The 22,430-nt window shown below is 25.8% G+C and overlaps 1 protein-coding gene across 1 annotated transcript in view; it reads left to right on the top strand.

The window, feature by feature from the left end:
* The window catches only part of LOC148231353 (uncharacterized), a 149,329-nt gene that overhangs the window by 7,261 nt on the left and 119,638 nt on the right, over nt 1-22,430 (top strand). Inside the window, exon 2 of the mRNA XM_088195239.1 lies at nt 19,548-19,945. The gene's annotated coding sequence lies outside the window, so the exon portion shown is untranslated. The remainder of the gene's footprint in view (nt 1-19,547; nt 19,946-22,430) is intronic.

The raw sequence follows: 22,430 nt of genomic DNA, 5'->3' as shown, positions 1-22,430 counted from the left end.
AGTATTGTGTTTGTTATCATAGTAAGGATATAATCTATTGTATTATAATTTAATACAATAGATTATATATTGTTATTAGTTTTTTTTTTATAGCATGTGCACTTTTTTGCTATTAACGATATTAATGAACTATAAAAAAGTTGCTACTGCATATTAGTCATATAAATAATAAAATAAGTTATAATAAAACATACACGCAATAAAAAATATAGCGACGTGTACATTTTTAAATCAGTGCATAATTTTGCATATTATATAAATTATTGAATCTTTATGGCAAAATGTCAGATTTAATCTTAACATAGGTAGACATAAATATTAATACATCACTCATACTCAATAAAACAATGTTATATTCACAACGGGCATATTCATAATTTTATAAATAAAAATACTAAGTATTTTTTATCAAAATTTTAATACAGAAACAAATACTTTCTCCATTTTAAAAAAATATTATGTATTAAGTATTTTTATAATTTTAATTTATAAAATTGCAATTTTAAATATTTTTAAATATGTTATAAAATTATAAATTTAGAATTTAAATTTTTAAAATTATTATCAATCATGAATTTAAAAATAAGTTTTATATATTTATTTTACTAAAACAAATAAATACCACTCCTGTATATAATTTAGCAAAATGCCTCTATGGTTTTTATGTTAAAGTTAACTACAGCATCTATTTTTTGTTTAACTGTAATTTTGATATTTCAATTGTGATGCTTAATTATTATTTATTTTTCTCATTTCTATATTCACATAATTTAAAACACACTTAATGTTATCCTTATTTTTTATTACAAGTCTAACCATTTTTTCTAATGCGTCATGGTAACTATGGTATAGCAATATATAAACAAGAATTATAGCAATAAATATTAAAACAAAAAACAATTATGATGCACACCTAAAATATACGAGAACCATCATACATAAATTGTTCTAGCTACTCATAGCTATCGCCAAATTTATCCTTGTATTTGACAAGCTCGTTGAGAAGCTGGATGGCTCGTACAAGATGAGCGTTTTTAAGCGCTGACGTTATGGTCGCAACGGTCAAGAATAAGGGACGCGATCGCAAATCTCTAAGGCACGCTAAAACTCGCAACCAAAAGTCGCCGAGAAAAATAAATATGATAATGCGCCCAGAAATTGACGTATACACGCATTACATAAATTACTAAAATCAAAAAAATAAAGAGAGCAATTTGAATGAGCAATATATTAAATAATGTTTATGCATTGCTGATCAACAGAACAGTGAACACTTTACAAATAATTCTCTGCATCGAATTGTTTTCCGCAGAAAAAATCCAAAGATTTACCTTACATTAATGTCAAAACAATTCGTTTTATGGAACCATGTATTTATTTAAATGCGCATATCTCGGAAAATAAATATATGTTAAATGGCAGCCATAAAGAAATAAGCATTATATTATTTGATTAGAATTACTAAAATCAGGCCAATGAGGTTGCGCTTTTAAATGTATCATTATAGATACAACATGTGCAAAATCAATATATTTTATTTGGAAAAAGTTCAAGATAGAGCGATATTTAATAATTTTATTAATAATAAAAATAAACGATATTTTTATTAGCCCTCAAAATACCTGCATCATTTCCTAAAGAAGTTGATTGCATACGGCGAATAGTAAAGAAACAATTTGATTATGAAAGTTATGTTGAACTTATACATAATCAAAGTTGAATTTGAAAAAAAAAATTTCAATTGTATAGTAGACAAGACAATCAACACAATTGAAGTTAGATTTGATAACCTGAAACATCATGGATCCTTTTTTTTAATTTTGAATACCATCAATGGTGTAATAAATGTTTCGCCAGATGCATACATGGAAAATTGTAAAAAAATAAAGAACTTGCTCACCGATAATGAATCGTCAGATATTGATGCCATTGAACTTCATGAAGAATTAAAATTATTCTTGAGATTGGTTTAGGCACTTCACCGTTCTATTAACGATTAGAATTTAAAAGAGATATATCCCAACGCAGTAACTGCAATTCGAATAATTCTGACAATTCTTATATCTGTAGTCAGAATTGATAGAAATTAAACCGCATTAAACCCAATTAAAAGTCACGAATGATGAAGAAATATTAAAAGGGCTTTCAATTTGATCTATTGAAACTGAGATGGTATATGAGCTCAACTAGCAAGAAGTTGTGAATAATTTTGCTAAAATAAAACCAAAAAATGTTAAATTTATGTAGCGTTTAAAGTATATATGGATAATATATGCTTTTTGGATCACATTTTTACAGAATATCGCTCTTGATGATCTTTGTCAACAATTTACACATATAATATGTAATGTAATTTAAAAAATATTACTTCAAAAAATAGTAAAAGCGCTATTTTTAACTCTGCTTATGAGCGGCACATAGCCTAGGGACGTCACTGATTGCACGTGTATATAATGATAATTTGATTAGTGTGTTACACGTGTATGTTATGTGCTATAGTGACAGCATCCAGAGTCTGATACACTACTAAGATAAATCAATAATAATTTTCGTGTCAACATGTAAACATTACATTTAATTAAAAATCTCCAACCCGACAGTTTCTTATAACGGCTACAGTGTCTCTTACGATAGTAATTTGCCCTAAAACTGAAAATAATAATAAAAGTATGTGTTTCTGTATTATTATTTAATTAGATATTTGCATTTAATTAATCATATTCTATTTTTTAAAAAAGAGAAAGATTTTTCATTTGTGTTGATGTCTTATTAATTTAATAAATTAATTGACGCTCGTAAATTTAGCTTTAATACACCGATTTTGTTGAAAATAACAATGGTTGAATAGTTGATCAAATTTATGTATGGTCGAGTATGATAATTTAACTGCATTTATGTTAATATATAAAACTTTCGGTTAATTTGTACTACTTTTATGTACCAGTTGATTTTTAAATGACATTAGCTTACTTAATGAGATATTTTCATAAAGTCGTTTAAAATATCTCAACGCTAATAAAACTTGTATTAGAGATAGTTTCAACATTGCTAATAGCTTATTGATGACATCATCCCGTTGCCTTATAAGAAATAAAACGGATGTATGTGTATTTTACGGAGCTACAATTACCAAAAAAATAGATCTTTGAATGATATGTCGTGGAAGTAAATTAATTGACGCATTCAAGAGTAGCCCCATATCCGTCAAATTCGCTATGGCTCATCGATGACATCATTGTCAAGATGCGAGTGTACATAAATTTTGTCGCGTTACGGTTTCGGCGCACGACCCCCGGCGCAAAAGTTTGAGCGCGACTGCAATGGAAACTAGTTAACTGTCGGCCATTAGATTTGGGCTTGATCAAAACATAGCGGCGACCACTTCTCCGTCTCCTTCCAAACATTTTCGCCGCCATGAATGCCCCCACTTTGGGCTGATCGGTCGTGACTGCCTCAGAGGCTACACTACACACAAAGTTTGGTGTTTATTTAATTTTATTTAATACCAGCTGTGAGACCCAGCTTCTTCCGGGGCCAACTTATAATTCTTAACATTCGGTATGATAAATAAATATGTGCATTGAAACGCGTACTTCATTAAACTCTCATTAAACAATATTTAAAATACATGTGCTGATACAACAATCTATTCTCTGAATAAATATTTTTATTTTATTTTCCATTCTTATATGAATTTTTATGAAAATGAGAGGAAATCATATTAGATTTAAAAATAAATTTAATAGATAAGACATTTTTTTAGAAACGACATAAACATCTGCAATTCGGATAAAGATCGATATTATTGTGTCCTGACGGACCGCATGGTATACAATTCTATATGAATTATATATTATACGATCGATGAATTGAGAAGAGATCGTTCCTAAAAAATCTGGATAATTTGAAGCGGAATTAGAATCTCTTATTTTTTTCTGTCTCTAGTTGTTGAGCAGGTGCAATTGTCTTGAGTTAAAAAATCGGAAAAACTTATCTTGATAAGTTACACTATCTATCGCTCTGAAACGATATTTTTTTTAACGTTTATGTAGTGCTAACTATTAAAATTAAAAGCTTGCGTATTCTTTAGTTATTTGTGCCGTTCACAATATATTATATCTCGTTTGAGCGTTATTTTTTTCGTATCACTGGTGTTTTATTGTCTCATATTTCTTTTAGGCATACCGCTAAAACGCCAATTGTAATGAATGTCTATGTAACATTTACTGTAATTATAATTGAAAAAATAAAAAATAGGAACATATTAAATACTACATTGAATAAAATATTATTAATGAGATTGTTGACACAATATTTTCAATGTCAAGATTATACTGTTATAGAAATAAATGAGAGAAAATTTCATATATACAATTGTATAATGTTCATATAAGAAAATTCAGATACAGCTAAATATGTAGAAATATAAGACATTCATTTTTTTGCCACATTTGTCAGAATATTTAGTGTATTTCCAAACATAATCTTTGCGTTTCAAATATCAATCATTTTAAAGTTTGATAACTTCTAATTCTAGTTCATTCTTTTTTGCTGTAAATATTGTAGATATTTGACTTACGATTTTTTCTAATCTTTGCAAGATCATCGAATTTGGCTTGAAATTAATATTAAACATTTTCTATTTCGAAAATTATTTATTTAGATCGAATTGAGTCATATTAGGATTAACATTTACGCAAATAATTTTCAATGCATCATAAATGCAAATATGCCCCCCCCCAAATGACGTCCCTGCGACTCAGTTGACTTAATCATATTACAGTGAAAAATGGATCAATGAGCTAAATTCTTATTATTTTTCCCTTTTCCCCCTCTCCTTGGTTACGTTTATGAATCAACAAGACCAAAGCATAAAAAATACTCATCCGACATGAAACGAATTAACGCGTCTGTGTTTACCTAACGCTACATTCGGCTCTACGGCTTTGAGCTTCTTGTGTGATCTCGGTGGTAATGCCCTCCTCGTCTCGTTCGCCTACTTTTGTATGGAAAAGAGACACGGCGGTCCGCGTGGAAACTCTTCGGCAGTTTACCGTTGGCCGGCGAGCCGATGGCTCGATCGCTACCGCACCGACGCCGGCGTCGCGACCAATTACGCGTAGACGTGAGTGTGACACCACCACGTGGACAATAAGCGACAGGTGCACCCCCCACGTACCCCCGAGAGGATCCAGTGACGTCATCGTCTCAATCCATCGGACATCACTGTGAGTATCCATCGAATCTGACGTTTCAAACGCCGGCCGAGGCTTGTGCGTTATGCCGGCGCAAGGTGTGCAACGTGATTATTTCGGTACTCAAATCATCAAAAGTTTTGCTCTATAATCAAAATTAATCGAATCTAGAGCAGTGCCCTCTGAAGTGAGATGATCAACGAGGGTGCGAAAATTAAATAATGGTGCAAAAGGCAGTTCATAAACATAACATATGTCTTAGGTGTAGGATAAGTGACCAGTTTAGAAAATCAAGTTCATATCGAATTTTGTAATGATTTTGTAATATTGTACGTGAATACTACAAAATATTGTGCTAGGTATGTGATATAGGTATTTATGCTTTACTTACACTATTTTTTCCAAACACAAAGACTTAGGAAAACACTCGCTGTTTACTACACAAATTAAAAAAAAAATATTGCGCAACAAAAGCTCTAGACCATTACTTATTGGTTTAAATATAATTTTTAAACATTTTGTATAAATAAATATAGTAAATTTTTATTCAAAAGGTTTAAGGTAGAGACGTGTCTTTAAATGTTCTAAAAAATCTAGAAATCATTTTATGAAAGTTTTGTGTTAAGTGCATTTTTTAAAATATGATCTGATATGAGAAGTGTAAAAGCAAAAATGTATTTTACATGTTTTTAAGAGCTTAATAACTTTAGCAAGCCTATCTAAAAAAAATTACTACAATAATATTAAACATTGGCAATTTTTAGAGCCTTCAAAAATTGCATTCTTATGTAGAAAGTGTATTTAAACATATCATATCCCCCGATATGATTCTTTAAAACCAAAAACTTACCTCTTTATGTTTTTGAGAGTGTTTTTAAAATCTAGATAATTTTATATTATTTTAAATAATCTATTTGTATAAGCCTTAAGAATGAAAAATTAATATTTTCAAGTTATTTATTCAGCATTTTAAATGCCATTAAGTGTCAGTCTTAATTGTTAATTTTGACAGTATAGTCTTCTCATATATAGCACATAAGACCAAAACGTATTTTTCAATGATTTGGTTATTTAAAAAAGATAATATAAAACTATTCATTATTAAACATAAACATAATCAACTCTTTTGAGCTCTAAAATATAGCTTTAATATATCAATAGTGTTTTTTTAAAGCTTATTATCCTGCTATTACAATATATATGTAAATTTAAAACAAATCTAAAACGCATGAAAATATAGGTCATTAATTCTTACTTAAATTAGCCCATTTTATAAAGATTTTCATGCATACTTTTGGGTTGAAGCAAAATGCGTTTGTATATATAAAGCGAATTTTTATAATCTGATCATATATGATAAGATAAACATTAAAAATATATCTATAATACGTTTTTAAGAGCCCAATAAAAAATAGATAATTTACTATTACTTTAATTAGCCCAACTGAGTAAGAATTTTCTTCAATAATAATGAATATTGGCAATTTTAAGAGCCTTTAAAAACAGTATTATTTTATAAAAAAAATTGTATTTAAGCAAATCATATTGTCAGATATGATTCATTAAAAGCAAAAACTTGCCTCTTTATGTTTTTGGGAATGCTTTAAAAATCTAGATAATTTTATATTATTTTATATATCGTATTTGTTAATAACTTTATAAATGAAAAAATAATATTTTAAAGTTTCTTGGGCGTTTTAAAATGCGATTATATGGTGTTTAATGCCATTATAAGGCAGTCTTAATCGTGTATTTTAACAATATAGTCTTCTCATACATAGCACATAAGATAAAAACGCGTTTTTATATCATTTGGTTAATTAAAAAATATAAGATCATTTCTTATAAAACTCTTTTAAGCTTTAAAATATGCCTTTAATATATCATAAGTATTTTCTTAAGCTTATTCCCTGCTTTGATAAATTTAAAGTATAAATAATATAAAAACGCAATTCTTAGAGCTTTTAAAAATAGCATTATTTTATAAAAATGTATTTAAGCAAATCATATGCCCAGATATGATTCATTAGAAGAATTGCCTCTTTATGTTTTTGGGAATTCTTTTAAAATCTATATAATTTTATATTATTTTAAATAACCTATTTGTTAATAACTTTATGGATGATAAACTAATATTTCATGAGCATTTTATGCCAGTATTATAAAATGTTATTATATGCCAGTCTTAATCATGCATATTGACATTATAGTTTTCTCATACATAGCACATTAGACAAAAACCTGTTTGGTTTGTTAAAATTAAATGAAAAAATATAAAACCATTTATTATAAAATATAAACATTATAAACTATTTTTAGTTTTAAAATATGGCTATAATATATCAAAAGTTATTTTCTAAAGCTTATTCCCTGCTATGATATATTTATATATAAGAAACGTGATTCTACGTATTTTTTATGCTTAGTAAAAATCTAGGTCATTTCTTATTACTTTAATTATCCTATTTTGAGAAGAATTTCATGCATAAAATATAAATCTTGTCAAGCTTCTTAAGCACAATAAAATGAAATTCATATCGCAATAGTTTAAGTTTGACAAAAAAAATTTACTTACACAGAGCATGAAATAAAAATGCATTTCTAGATGTTTTTGGAAAATTAGGAAAAAAAAATTAAGAATAAAATCATATTTTTTGAGCTCTAAAATATAGCAATAATTTACTTAAAGTTAATTTTTTAAATCTTATCCTCAGATATTATGAGTTAAAAAGCAAAAATATATTTTTGCGTTATTTTTAAATTCAATAAAAACCTATAGTAGAGCATTTTATATTAATTTAATAATATAATATAACAAAAAATTTATTCATAAAAAATAAACGATGTCAAGCTTCTTGAGCACAATATAATGAAATTTATGTCTCAGTAGCGTTAATTTGACGAAACATCTTTATATACACAAAAACGCGTCTATAGATGTTTTTGAAAAATTAAGAAGAAAAAATACAAGACAATTTATTTTCCATAAAACGACACATAACATTTCTTGAGCTCTAAAATATAGCATGAATTTAAAAACAAACTGCATCTTCTTATCCTCTGTTATGACGAGTTCAAAAGCCAAAACGCATCTCTAGATGTTTTTGAGAGTGTAATAAAAATCTAGATAATTTCTTATTATTTTAATTATCCTATTCTAAAAAAACCTAATGTTGTATCTTAATAATATAAATCTCAATAGTGTTTTTTGACAAGCAAAAACGCATCTCTAGATGTTTATTTGTAAATTAATGAAAATGTAAGACTATTAGCTATTAAAAATAATTATTTTCGAATTTTTGAAATCTAAAATATGGCTACTTGATTTAAAAATAATAATATTCTCTGCTATTATGAGTTTGAAAGCCAAAAAAGACGCAGATGTTTTAGTATTTCTTTAATTGAACCATTTTTCAATCTTCTTGATCACTTAAAAATGCTATTAATATATTAACGGTGTATTTTTGACAATAATCTCATCATACAAAGTACATAAATCGAAAAGGTGTGTGTAGATGTTTTTTGTTAATCGATAAATATGTAAGACTATTATGTATTAAAAATAACTTTGTGATCTAAAACATGGCAAACATAAATAAAAAGAGTATTTTTCGCTATTAGAAGTTTAAAAGCAAGAAACGCATCTCTATGTGTTTTTGAGAGTGCAGTGAAAATTTTGTTTCTGTCTTGTTTAATTATCTCACCCATTTTGGTAAAAAAATCAGGTACAAAAAATAAATATTAGAAATTTTCAAGAGCACTTTAAAATGCATTTAATATCTTAATAGTGAATTTTTGATTTTTTTACACTATAAATTATAGAATATTTTATCCTTTGATATGATTTAGATACTACAAATATTATTCATTTTATGGTACTTTAATTAGTCCATCTAAAGTAGAATTTCATGCATTTTTAATAAGTATTGGCAAGCTTGGACTATTTCTAAATAAAATAAAAATTATTAAGCTTTCATATCTCTCATATCTACATATTTTTGAGAACTATATATCTATGATTTTATTAATTATATATCTATTTTGTTTGTATATAATTAAAATAATTAAATACATCTTTTAAAAATTTAATTTTTACGATGAAGGTTATATTTCCTCATTATATATTTATTTTTAATAAGCTTAAATGCAAAAAAAATTTTGAACGAATTTTGTGTTGTGAATAGTTTTTTATATAGTTAATTACGAGAATTAGGTGATGCTTAATTTTGTAAAAATATATGTAATTATTTTAGTCCAAAGTTATGTAGATGGTTTTAGAAAAAAAAATTTAAGCTAATTTATCAAATCAAAAAAAAAAATAGTGATTTTCAATAACCATATTTTTAATCTGCTAAATATAAATTAAAAATAGATATATAATTATATTATAATAATTAATATCTACTTTTTATATAAACACAATATTAAAATATTATTTAAAAAAAAATAAAACAACCATCTCATATATTTTATTGTTATGAAAAAGGTAAATAATGATAAATGTCAAATTATAAATAGATTTCTAATGAAGATTTATACTATATATTTATTGTAGCGGTTTTAAATATTTAATTTGGATAAATTTAAGAACTAAAAATATTATTGTATCGCTATGCACATATTTATAATTCCAATTTATGTTTAATTTATCATAATTGCACAAAATACACTTTATAAAAAAATTGTGAAAGTTAATCGTTTGATTTAATTATTATTATTTTTAATTTATAATTATTATATATATTTAATTTGCTCATATAATGATTCACATATAGATATACTTTGAGTCAATAAATTTGCAATCGACACACAAAAGGCCGAGGTCGCGTTTCGAAAATTTAAGTACAAAAAGTCAAAGGTCAAAACGGTCTGCGAATACGACTATAAAACAAAAACAGCGAACGGCCAACACGCGAAATGCGGTTTAATGTCAATTACCGGGTCGTTAAAATTAACCGAAAAATAGTGTTTTAATTCCTATGCGACTTGAACGAATAGCGAAACTGTTCCGAGAGATATCGACGCGCGGGAATAACAAAAACCCGGATATATAAATTTTGCAAACATAATAAATACAGTATTTTTACAGAGACATCGACGCTCGGTGAAGACAAAAACCCGATTTTATATAAATGAAATACATCACGTTTTCTTAGATGATCTACTTGTATTCGGCGCAGTTAATTTTTGTGTATCGCAGTCGGATACAAAAAATAGTTTCTTTTCTGCTGAACGCGAGTTTCACCTGAAATTCAGCAAAACGTTGGCCGAAATGCCCGAATACCGTGTTAATGAATAATTAATCGCATGGCGAAATTATGCATTCAATCGGCGTTTGACGCCGTTGTGTTTTTTAATTAATTTTAATAATCAACGTGTATATAAAAAAGAGTCAAATTGTTCATCACGTGAGAAGTGTGCTAGCTGTTTTGTTGCCGAGACCATTGTCTTCGATTAACAATAGCCGATGGGTTGTTATTCGAAAAATTAAAAAATATTATCAACAATATATTTACATTTAGTTTTACTGACTTGCAATAATTAAATAAAACGCACGCTAGGAACTAGTATTTTACTTAAAAATACATAAATAGATAAGCATTGCTAACCCCCACTTTTATAACGTAACTGACATTTTACAAGATTGTCCTACACGTTGCAATAAAATAATAGAAATGTAGAGTTGTACTCATATCTAATAAATTAGCACAATACTTGTAATTACGTCTGCTTTAATAATTTATTACCATGTATCACAGACTCAACATTATTAAAAATGGACTTTAGTGATGTGTTAGTTGTGCGACTCACATGTGATTCACAATTACTACATCACTTCATTGCTATACAATATATGCATTCAATGTTTTTATGTATCTTTTAATTTATTTATTTTAAACCGAACAATTATTTAAATATAACAGATATTAAAAAAAACACATTGACACATTTAATAGTAGTTATAATATACAAATGTATCATAAGCTTATAAACAGTAACTAATTTAAAACACCCATAATATAAAATTACTTAATTACATCTAGAAAAATTATTTTATTTGTTAGTTAAATAGTTTAAACATTAGATTGCATATATAAGATTCTCATTAAATCTAAAATAATTATAAACTAAAAAAATGTATGTCTGGTTTAAAAACGAATTATAATAAATTACATATATGCAAAAATTGTATTTGAATATTATTTAGAACGATGGCAATCTAATTGTTCATTTGCAGAGAGTATTTAATTAAATTAATATATTTATAATATAAAATGTTACTATTGTTGAAAAGTGAAAAGTCGGCGTCGGATGGAAAGTGTTCTATATGGGCGGCCGCAAATGGAATCTAAATTATTTGCAATAAAATTGCACCGTTTAAACGCTCCACAAGCTCGACCGTAGATTCTAAACACACCACGTAGTTGATAAAATAATAAAACACAAAAGTCTCCTCTAAAATTCTGTCACATCTCGTCCAATTAATTACGCCTCTCAAAGAATCCGCTGCACGTTTCGACAATCGCCGAATAACTGTTGATATGCATCGCGTAGAGATGTGACTCGATGGCAAAAAAGTCTTGTGATATTTCATTTTATACAGCAGTAGTTACATATATATTTTGTGAGCACCACACCTGCTATGAGAAACCAGTTAAAGTTGACGGATTTCGGTCTGGAATTCTCATTAATGAGGCGATTTGTCCAAATTTATACGTTGCTAAATCATGCAATTATTTCAATAAGCTCCATTTTATGGACGCCATAAAACGTTGCGTATGTATTTTTTATTGCACTTGAATGGAACGCTTTAATTGGATGATTTGGTTTTGATATAAATATGCCACGATCGACCGAAATGTTTGAGAAACTCAAAATGAAATTTTATCAATCTATCATTTATACTCAATGAATAATTTTTGATAAGGGGAAAATTTTACAAAATAAATTTTTATTTTTATTTAATTTATAGCGACTTGTTTATAATATAATTACTTTTATTGAAAAATTAAATAGTTTTTAGTTAAAATACAATTTTCTACTTCAAATGTTTTATCATTGAATATATTTAAAATGAGTCATAAAAGTATTTATATTATTAAAAACCATACAAAAAAAAATTCGGAAGGTGGATTTAAAAAAATTACAAATTTTCTTCTATATACATTTATTCTAAAGCCTCGATTAAATAAACAATAAATCGTATTGCCATGAAAAAATAGTATCAAATATTATTCATGAACAAAAACTAAAGGTCATTATAGAAAATCGCTAGCTTGATATTACATAATAACGTTAAGCAATAAATTTAATAAACATGTATTAAAACAAATAAAAAATAGCATAAGACTTGAATGATTAAAAATAAAATACTTGACATCAATTTTGTGTATAAAAAGTTTATTTGCCATAAAATAAAAAATTTAACACCTTTTTTAAACGGTCATTTAAACTTTTATTTTATTATTTCATTTGATACGTCATTTTTAAATGATTATATGTGATTTTTTTATTTGATTTTTATGTAGCTGTTAATATAATGTTAAATATAAGCATTTATTACAATTAATAAATATATTATAAAATACAAACCTAAATCAAACAAATTTACTGACCCAATTAAATCAGCTTTAATTATTAAAATTGACAAATACGCTTATTAATTACTAAGTATATAACTGAACCACTAAATATTTAATAAAATACAGTCAATGAATACAGTTATATTAGTATTATATTTTCTTTGTAAGAGTTAGTAACTTTTATGCAAATGGTCGGTAAAACTCCGGCTATTAAAATGTCATAGCTGTATAAAAAAATATTTAATATTTCATTACACACGTACTTAAACTATTATAATAAGTGATTTTGATAAAAATGTCTTATTTTTATATAGCTATTGCATAATTAATACTAAAATAGCAACATTTCGTCATATCAATATAAATCATTTTAATTAGGACATAATATTTAATAAAATAAAAACCTTTACTAATTACTGACCATAAATTTAAGCTACTGACTATTTAATTTAAATACTGACATAATAAATACAATATTTTATTTTGTACCTTATAATAGAAGGGTTTTTTTAAACATTGTTAATTTTATCTTTTGATATTCATAACACTTAAACTATTTTTAATTCTTAATATGTAGGAATAAACGATTATTATATAAATAATTTAATTCAAAGTTTTTTTTAAATAAAGTATAAAAAGTTATTTTTCTATTTAAAATCGCTATAAAAAATATTATGTTTATTATGGTAGTAATATAATTGGTTTATTTTTATTAGCTTTTAACTTACATTTTTTGTAATATTTGATTTTATATTTTTTTACGATGCATATATTTCAATATAATTAAATTAGCTAATCTTGATGCACTAAATTTCAACTCAGGTTATTAATAATAACGATTATTTAAATGATACAATTACAGTAACATTAGAATCGTTGTATCAAAGCCTTTTAAGTTTATTCCCCCTTTTTTTAAATTTTATAATATAATACTAGATGTTAAAATACGCTTATAATTCACGTCTTTATTTAAAGTATAAAACTGAAGTAGTTATTAATATTAATATTAATAAAAGGTTTAAGTTTTTTTTTATTTTTTTAAATAAATTAATAGATGTTGAAGTTAGCTTATAATACAAATCTTTGTGGCAAGTTTTACTCCGGAAATATATTTTTTATTGCTAAGTTTATTAAAAGAATTCCATATAAGAGTAAGCATATCACTAGAAATGAAATAGTTATTTATTTGTAAAACTGTTCGTCTATTTAAGTTTTGAATAATGTTGTTTTTTTAAATATTAAAATATATTTATTAGTGTTATAGGTAGATTCACATCTTTGTACAAAATTTCATCTCAGGAATATATTTTTATTGCTACGTTTATCAAAAAAATTGCATATAAATGCAAAAATATCACTAAAATTGAAGTAGTTATTTAATTGTAACATTGTTCCTTGTTATATCTTTTAATAACAGTCTTATTTAAATTTGAAAATATAATGTTTGATTTAAAAGGTAGCGTATTATTGACATTTTTGTGGCAAGTTTAATCATAGATATATATTTTTTATTCTTATGTTTTTTACGAAAGTTTCATATTAAAGTAAAAATATCACTATAATTAAAGTAGTTTTTGCACTGTATACCTATGTATTATATATTATTACAATATAAAAATATTTATAAAAATTATCATTATGTAGAAACCTAAATGTTTAAAAATATTATATGTATGTATGTAATAAAAAATATTAAAACACACATTTTTAAAATTAAAATCGTAAAAACATATAAAAAAGACTTCATTGAAAAAAATAGTTATTCTTTATTTGTGCCAGAAATATGAACTATTAATATTTTAATTTATATTACTGTCGATTTGTAATTAGTATAAAATATTTGTGATTAGTCAGACATGGTTGGGGTTTATTTTTATAATTAAAATTCTTCACAAAATAGGCGTTAATTTCTTTAAATAATTTGAATATTTGATATGGATGTATAAGTATGCATAATTGATTTGAAATCAATCAAAATATCCATCGGTCTAAATTGAGTTATTTTTTTACTGTCGAATTTTCTAACGGTGACATTTACACGGTACTGGGATGATACTGTTCAAACAGTACACTAAGCTTAGTGTCACCGTCCGTGCACCTCCATAATGCAGAACGGTCTCGCGTAATTTTCTGCAGCATTTTTGGCAATTCCTCTGCAATTGAGAAGTGTTGTTGTTCGCCTAACCCACTTTCCTGCGACCGCTGTCATTGTCCGCTGGCTCTCTTTTATATTGTGTATGTGTGTGTTTTGTGTGAATACACATTTTTTCGGCGATTCCGCGTAAAACTTGCCGCTCATTAGTGTAATCTTTTATGGATTGTATGGAGACAGAAAAAAATAAAAGAAGAAATGAAAATAAAGTAAAACAAAAATGCCGAAAACCAAACACGGTCTGGTCGAAAATTGGTTGAAAAGTTTCGCGAGCGGAATTCGCACAAAAAATGTGCACTTGGATGCGGATATACCTAATTAAAATAGCTCAAAATCAATTATTTGTAAATTCAGTATGAAGTGTATATACTTTTAAAACGATTAAACTTACATTTATTTTGTAAAATTGCACATTACTTTTAAAATTATAAATAATTTTGTATTACCACTATTTCAATTCTTATTAAATAATTTAATGTCAAATTAATTGCTTGCAAATTGAATATACAATTTAGGTACTTTCCTGTTATTAGAAGTTGCGTTTAATATTCTTTTAGCTTTAAGTGGTTTATGGTTTTTTTTACGTTTAATGCACTTTATTAACTTATTTCAAAAATTAAATATTTACAAAATATTTTTACAATTCTTAGATTTTTAATATTTAAAATAATTAAAATGTTGACAACCTAAACCAAAAAGAAAAAACCCTCAATTTTATTTTTTAAAAATTACATTTAAATCAATTTTATTTTTTAAAAAGTCCATTTATAAGTTACTTTACAAATTAGGTATACCACAATTTTATATGTATATTAGTTTACTAAGAATTGCGTATGGATCGGTCCTCTCAGCAGACTCGAATTATTATTTATAAAAAAATGCGCAAAAACCCTGTAAAGTGAAATATAATAATTGTAAAATTGTTTATAAATAATTATATAAATATCACAAATTCACGGATAATCATTTTCATTGTTAGAACTTGTATGTATTCTTTATACTTGATTGATTTACCATGTTAGTACTGCATTAACTCCATTGTAACGTATTGGGCATACGCTTATCAGATTACAACAGCACAAAAAAATGTGTTTTAAAATGAATAAATATAATAATATTGATTTAAGAGTCTGGAATTGTTTGGTTCAGAATTTTGTTTGATTATGGTCTATAATTTATTAAAACGGTTATAATTTTTAATAAATTGGCAGTAAATTTAACGGCAAATATTCATTTTAAATGATTAGTATTTTTTTTATATTGTTTTTGTATCATAGGTTTTAAATTAAATATTAAACAAATGCAAGTATTTTAACGGAAAATGATAAAATTCGTTGCTAGGCTTCAAATAAATATCAGTCTTCAAATGAATCAACACAGACATAGTATTACAAGTATGTATTACATTTATATCTCTTAATTGAATAATTAATTATATTTTGACCGAACATTAAATGTTTAATAGATAAACTAGACATTAAATAAAATGTCTCCATAAAAATTTAATATAAAATATTTTTATATAAATTATGAAAAAAAAAATTGTTATGGTTTCGTCGTTATGACAAATTAATAACCGTTATTGAAGGCTAACTGATTATTTATTCAAAATTTACTAAACATTTATAATTATTAACTAATTAATATTATTACTAAAAGTTAATAAGCAATAACCATACAATATTTTTTTGCCCTCATATATTAAACATGTACTTATTGTGATGCATTTGGCTTACGTGAACTAATCTTCAGTAATGTATTAACAATACATATTAAATTCAAAAATGCAGTTTTCTGTTTTAAATATTAATCATACAAATGCGTGAGTAATAAAAAAATAATGTGTTTTACATGTGTTTATTTAATTTCTCACCTTCAAAAATAATATAATTATAAATATTTTTATTATTAATAAATATTTATTATTATTACAAATATAAATAAGTGACAGCTAAAAGTAGCTCAAATGCATTGTTGTATGTATGTTCAATATATATTTAATAAAAATGTAGACTTACTTTAAAATTTTAGTATTAATAAAGTCTAGTAATTATATAATTATAAGCAATGTATTATATACATTCATATAATAATTGTAATGTTAATATAAACATTTTAGTAAAGTTTCTTTTGAAAACTTTAAGTTTTTTTAATTAATACGATTAAATATATTTATATAATATATATTAGTATTTACTCTATATATTTTTAAAATTAATTTTCTGCAATAAAAATAAATTGCATAGATGTTGTAATACATAATACACATTGTGTATTATGTAACAACGCAGGTAGCCAGTTGCATTATTTAAAGCCTAATTTTGTCCTTTTTACAAAATTTACCTTCTTATCTTATTATTATAACAGCTATAACCATTACAATTAATAGTATAGAAAAAAATACAATGTAATTGCCGAAATTCTATAATTTACTCATAATTCAGAGACAATACTGTGTAGCTGTGAAGTATCTCAATGGCTATTATTGATTTTTTTATCCAGTATAAATCAATACAAAAATGCTTAAGAGTAATTAATTAGGTTATTTTTAGCAGTAGGTACAGTGGCGTAGCTATGAGGGGGCGGGCCGCCCCGGGCGGCACTTGCTTAGGGGCAGCATATTCGCCATCGGATCGTCTAGTGTGGTTCTTAACCCTGAATGCACTAAAACATATATAAATCCACGAATAACAAGAGCTTAATAATAACCAATTTATTATTTTTAAAAATGCTGATTTTATGACCCTGCAAAAAATGTATCGGGGGGGCGGCAATTTTAAGGATCGCCCTGGGCGGCACATACCCTAGCTACGCCACTGAGTAGGTATAATTTAACAATTAAAAATTTCATTCAAGAGTCATTGAGCATTTTATTTAAAAAAGCGATTTAGCGCGACAGCTCAATAATTTATCTAAAATATTTATATGTGTACATACAATGGAACTTTTATATTACAAATATTTGATTTACGTTTAGTCAATACAATTTTACTGATTTTATCATATCATACAATATACTTATACTAACATAATAATATATCTAAAGTTATTATCAACGTGAATAAATTTCCTACAGCTACGCTCCAATACACCTCGCTTTAACTCATTTAATCTCCACTCTTTTTTACCGCACAAACCCGGCAATAAAACACGACCAACCATAATCTACACAAATGAATTAAAATTACACGAGTTCCATATAAATTTTCCTTATATAGCACGACCCGCAATTATCTAATGAGTCGTGCCGAGATCGTAACAGATTTTTCCACAAAACCTCACCGCTTTGAGCTAGAAATCGAGATAAATTTAGAGATCGCGTCCAGTTGAATTGGATTTGCAATAATTTGGCGTATTATCAATCATTTTGGTCGATATCCTAGTTTGGACTTGCAGCGGCGAATGATTATTTGGAAAAAAATGCTCAAACTGGTCTTTCCACTTCCATTTCGACAAATCCGCTCGTCGATTTGTTTTCGCTCGAACGCTTATGCGATTTTTTTATTATTTATTATTTCAAAGATATTTTCTACCAGGAAATCGTTCCGTCGAATAACCGACTGTATGCTAATATGAATTTATTAATTTTAATCAGCACACTTCGGTTGGCGCATAACAAAGGCGTGTAGTACAGGGTGCGTACTAAATAAATAACCGGATATGTTTCGAGTAAATAAAAAAACACTACCTGACTTTGCCATTAAATATTTATTTATTTTAGAGGTTATCTTATAGGCAATGTTTAGTGAAATTTATCTTCTTATCTTTATGTTATTTATAATAGCTATAGTCATACTAATTAATAGCCAACAAGGACGAAAAATGTGATTGTCAAAATTATTGTGCATCTGTGAATTCAATGGCTAGTATCGATTTTTTATCACTTTATTTAGAAAATAAATTTCGCAAAAAATTAACATTGCTTTGTATTTAATAACAAAATATCATATTACTTTGCTTCTGAAATCATACGAAAAATAGATCAGAAGTAATTTATTTTATTTTTATGAAGCAATTTCATTTCATAATTAACTACGTATAGTTTATTTCTCTGTTAAAATATAAATGAAAACTTAATTCGACAACATAAAATTATAATATTAAAAACATTTTTATAATTAATTACTGATGAAAATTTAACATAATAATTGACATTGATCTATGGCCTTTTTAGACTGTTTTTACTGATAAATTCTCTTAGTATTATATATTTAAAAAAAATATTATTATTAATGTTGCGAAATGCTTTACAACTATATTTAAAAATATTACTATGAAATTATTATTATTTAATTAAAATAACTCTATTCCATAATATAAATATTCAATAATTTTTTTTTATTGAGATATGTAAATTATTAAACAAAAAAATCCAAAATTGGGTCTTGTAAATTAATTGCCTTTTAAATGTATAATACATAATAATAACGAATGTCCTTTAAATTTAATTGTATACTAAAACACGCTGTATAATCTCCACTTGCAAGGACAACCATAAATTGCAATTAAATACATATAAAAACTTTAATGCCGTTTGCCGATGACACTTTGCATATTGCTAACACATCATGTTTACACACGATGTACTAATGAAAAATTATCTCTTTCTGCTTTCAGATCGCCCTGTGATATATTCGTAACATTGAACAGTGAAATCTTAATCGTCGCATAAGTTAACATTTCAAACTGGAAGTGTTTGTGATTACTAATAAATATAACCGCTGCCGATAAACACTGTGATATTTATGCATATTTTATACAATATACATACACACATATAAAAGTGATTAGTGATATTCTTACGGCTCGTTTACACTAAAAATAAATAAGTTATTATTAATAAAAAAATAAACATAAAAAACAATTTATACAAGTGGTGTCGCACAAACAATACAAAAGTGGTTACATAAGTTATCGTAAAAAAACTCGTTTATAATAGTTATTAATTGTTATATAAAATATAAATAATATATCATAACTTCGTGAGTGGAATTACCGTTGGATCCAAATAATGGGTGAGTTGCTTTTTTGTTTTAATATTTTTTTCTCTTTATTAATTTTGCTATACAAATTACGTTATGTAATAAACAACGTTAAAAACTATTTATGTAACTCATTTAGCAATACGATTTTTTATATAATCGATTAAGTATGTTGAGCACAATACTGACCAAGGCTACTATTAAATGAGCCACAAATGAAATTGGCATTAAATATTTATTTAATGAAATTTTTATAATAGTCAATTTTTTTCATTTTTTTGATAAATTATTTTTACATCTAATAAAATTTGAGTATATCACATTTATAATAGATGTATGCGACACTGCTATAACTATAACAAAATTATATAGGTAATAATTATGTTTTAAAATAGTTATTTTGATTTTTTTGCCATTTTTTATTTAAAAATATTTTTTTTATACCGGAAAATTTTATTGTAGTTGTTTTATTGTAATTGCTCAGTTTCTTTAATATGCAATGATAATTAATATGTATGAATAATAAGTTGCTAATTGAATGGTCAGTAAAAATAAAATATCAGAATGTTATTAGACTGTAGTCTTAAAAAGTGATCAGTTGTCTGATTTTTTATTTTAAATGCTCAGTAATTGTTTTATATAGGCTATAGTCTATATTTTTTATATTGAATGTAATATTTTTTAAATTAATGGTTAATCTTATAATGTCTGAATGTTAGGTTCTTAACAGTCGAATAATATGCGTTACTAAACATCAAATATTTATTTCCGTGAAAATCTATTATTAAATAATAAATATTTGTTTATTATAAAAAAGTATTGTAAGCCGTGGCCGAAAGTTTATTAACAGTTTGTAAAAATTATACTTATTATTATTAATTAATGTAGTTTTAAAAGCTTAATAGCTAGTAATCATATTAAATGTTCAGTAATTATTTTTTAATATATAGTCTATGATTTTATAATAAATCATATATTTTTCAATTAAATGGTTAATTGTATTTTGGTCAAATGATTGGATTTTAGCATTAGTTATAAAATTTGTGAACAGTTGATATTATTATTTGATTAAAAAGATAACTAATTCTTTGATACTGTCTATAAATGATATTTATTGCATAAATTTCACTATGATGCTGTGGGGTATTGGCTTACGTAGGTCAAACTGCAGTTTAGTATTAAAAGTAAATCGTTTTGTAAAAAATATAGTTTTCTGTCTTAAATATTTAGTCTTTCAGATAAATTTAATGATTTTATATTTTTGACATTAGCATCATTACTTAAGGTTCTCTTAAATATTTTTGTTCTTCTTAAATTAAACTAGAAATTATAAATTATTACAAAATAATATATTAAAAAGCAAAATTCTTCAGCAGAAAATCATTAAACATTGCAAATAATAACGCATTTAAAAGTAGCCCAGACTATTTCGAATCCTCTTTTTTTATTTATATAATTAACAATTGCTAGCAAAATATTTTATTTATAGGATAAAATTTTAAATTATAATACATATATGTAATTCATAATATTTGATATACAGCCAGGCACGGTGAGATACATTCCCTTTCGCTCGCACGCGTGTTAAGTGACGAGAGTAAGTGAGAGATAAGGGCGTGCGTTACATGCGTTCCGCACGCCCACTTCTTCTCATTCACTCTCGTCACTTAACACGCAAGCGAGTGAAAGGGAACGTATCTCACTGTACGCGTCTGATATCAACCAAAAGGTTTGAATTTTACAGATGCTTTATGCATCTGATTTATATTATATTATTATAAATATTGCTCTAACACATATATAAGTTTTTCCTGTTCAGTCCTATTTTGAGGTTTTTGATCAATATTACGACATACAATACAAGATAATTGAATGAAGCATATCTAAACCAAATTTTGATCAAAAGGAGAGCCCAAAAATAATTATCTCTTCTCAAAAGTGATAATTGTTTTTGCGTTTTGTTTTAAATTCGGTTTGAATATGCTATGACCAATACTCTCAGATTAGAAGTCCGTAATAATATTGGTAAGGATAGCTATCATATTTTTGAAACAGTGTAATATCAAAGTGCAGAGAAAATATAATCCGCACTTCTTCTTCCGCTTGTTTACCTCCGAGAGATTAGTTGGCTAAGTTTGTATTTTGACCTTGACCCAATGAAAGTTTTAAAATTACTGTCAACTGGAAAATAGAGTTTCATAGACATTTTAGAGCAGCATGTAATTTCACAAGGGGCTATCAATTAAATTATATTTTCGCTAGTAAATATATGTTTTTACTGGTTAAAATGTATTTGGATTTCACTATTGAAAAGAGTTTCGTAATTGATTTTTCTTTATGTTAGTCACATACAGTATATCCAATATTTAAGGTTTCATGGTAGCAAAACATATTAGATTTGCTGAATCTTTGGGATATTGCCTTTTTTTTTAAATATTAATCTGTTTTTACACGTGTTTCTAAAAAAATTAATTGAATCATAACATAACCTCGCTGACATATAATTTTACTTATATAG

The sequence above is a fragment of the Plectrocnemia conspersa genome, unplaced genomic scaffold, assembly GCF_051122295.1.
Source record: "Plectrocnemia conspersa isolate PC_06_02 unplaced genomic scaffold, ASM5112229v1 ptg000010l, whole genome shotgun sequence".
Classification (NCBI taxonomy): domain Eukaryota; kingdom Metazoa; phylum Arthropoda; class Insecta; order Trichoptera; family Polycentropodidae; genus Plectrocnemia; species Plectrocnemia conspersa.
This window is presented reverse-complemented; position numbering and strand designations above follow the sequence as displayed.